Here is a 2,500-nt window from a genome sequence, read left to right as displayed (position 1 = left end):
TGGAAATGGAAATCATGAAGTAAGAGGAAAGTTTGTTGAACGAAAATATTTGAAAGAAGCTACAGTTATTTTGAATGTGCAAAATGTGACTGAGGTGAGAGTGGAGGACATTATTAAAGCGGTAAAAGAACAATGTGGAAATGGCAAAATTTTAGCACTAAGACCAAGACAAGGCAAAGAATACGAACTGACAATGGAAAAAGAAGAGGAGTGTGACAAACTAATTGATGGACTGACAATAAAAGGAGTGAACTGTGAAGTAAAAAATTTGCATAACCGGGATTATGTTGTTTCCTTCATGCACCTGCCCGTCTACCTGGATGACAAAAAGATTTTAGAAAAATTGGAGGGTTGGGGAGTTGATTCCATATCTAATATTAAGAGAAGATGCTACCCGGGCACTGATATCGAGGACGGAACAAGGTTCCTGAAAGTACGTTTCCCCAAAGATGTGGCATCCTTGCCATATAGCACAAGGCTTGAGACAGCCGAAGGGCAGCAGCATTTCCGGGTGATGCACAGCCATCAAGTGAAAACTTGTAAGCTGTGCATGAGCCCGGATCACCTGATGAAGGACTGCCCAAACTTCACGTGCTATAAATGTGAGGAGAGGGGACATTTTGCAAGAGAGTGCAACGCTGTTAGGTGCCCGGAGTGTCAAGAGTGTTTAAATAAATGTGAATGCTGGATGGAGGGAGAGGAAGGAGGAAGGGAAAAACAGGTAGGCGGACAGGTGCATGAAGGAAACAACGAGGAGGATGGACAAACTGAAGAACAACAAGAGGAAGAGGGACAGAGCAACATAGAGGAAGGAGAAAGAGAAAAAGACAACAGTAATAATGAGGAACAAACATCGGAGCAGGACACTCAATGGACTGAAATGCAAATATCGGACAGTTTTAATGCTTTTATGGAGGACGTGGAGAGGGATGGACATGGAAAGATAGATCAAAATAAAGAAACGGACAGTGAAGAAGAAATAGAGGTGGACAACATGGACAAAAAGACAGAGGGGGGAAAGGACAAAGAAGAAGAAGAACATTGAAGGTAAAACCAAATTTGGAAGGTGCAAGGAAAAAAAAAATGACTGAAATGAACAGATATGATGTGTTAAGGGGCTTGGAAGGAGAAAATGGTGAATAATGGTTTTTAAGTATTTATTTGTCTTTCTTTTAATGGTTTTAAGTTGTGTTACTTTTAATGCAAGGGGACTGATGGATATGGGAAAATTTGAAAAAGTAAAAGAAAAATGTAAAAGACAAGACATTATTGCACTGCAAGAAACGAACTGGAGAGAGAATGTGATGAATGATTATAAAAAGAGATGGGATGGTGGTATTTTATTTAATAATGGAGATGGGAGGTTTGGGAGAGGTGTGGCTTTTTTAATGAAGGATGATGTTTTTAAAGTGAGTAAAGTTGTGTACAAGGACAGGTTGGGGAAATGTATGGTAGTAGGGACAAAATATGAAGAAAGAGATTTGATTTTAGTAAATGTACATGCACCAGTGGAGGAGAAGGAAAAGAAAGAGTTTTTTAATGTTTTAAGAAATATTGTAAATAAGTATAAAGAAATAATAATGATGGGGGATTTTAATACAGTTTGTAGTAAGATATGGCTGAGGGAATGGTTTTCAAAACGGATACGGGAAGGAAAGAATTAAAAGCATTAATGGAGGAAAATAATATGATAGATGTGTGGAGAGAAAGGAATGAACAGAAAAAAGAATTTTCAAGGAGACAGATAGTGGGAAGTTTTGTATGCCAAACCAGAATTGATTTTGTTTTATGTAGTAGGAATGTGGAGAATTTTATTGAAAATATTAAGTATGAGGAAACAAGTTTTAGTGATCACAAGTTTTTATTTTTTATAGTGGACTGGAGTAAAATGCAAAGAGGGCCGGGACTATGGATTTTAATACGCAGGTTTTAAGGAATGAGGATTATGTGGCAAAAGTTAAAGAAATTATAGAAAAAGAAAGGGAAAATGGAATGTATGAAGAGGATAAGAGAATATGGTGGGAGAATGTAAAGTTTTTAATCAAAAAATTCTCGATCAGATATTGTCGCTTAATACAGAAATGTAAAAGATACAAGGAAAAATAAATAAAAGAAAGTTTGGAAATTGAATTGAATAAAGAAAGTAAAGACATACAAAAGATAAAGGAAATAGAGGGAAAACTGAAAGAAATGGAAGAAAAAGAATATGAGGGAGCAAGGCTAAGAAGCAAAGCAAAATATGTGGTGGAGGGAGAAAAATGTACAAAGTTTTTTTTGATCTGGAAAAAAAGAAAGGGAAAGCTGAAACGATAAAAGAAATAAGAGGGAAAAATGGGGAAATTGTAGAAGGGAATGAGAGAATTTTAGAAGAAATAAAGTATTTTTATGAGGATCTATTTAGTGCAAGAGGTGTGGAAGAGAAGGAAAAAAATAAATTGTTGAATCAGATAAAAGCAAAAGTAAGCGAAGAAGACAAAAAAGAATGTGACCAAGAAATCCG

The sequence above is a fragment of the Chanodichthys erythropterus genome, unplaced genomic scaffold, assembly GCF_024489055.1.
Source record: "Chanodichthys erythropterus isolate Z2021 unplaced genomic scaffold, ASM2448905v1 ctg000270_np12, whole genome shotgun sequence".
Classification (NCBI taxonomy): Eukaryota; Metazoa; Chordata; class Actinopteri; order Cypriniformes; family Xenocyprididae; genus Chanodichthys; species Chanodichthys erythropterus.
The sequence above is the reverse complement of the archived record's forward strand: the minus strand, read 5'-3'. Positions refer to the sequence as shown.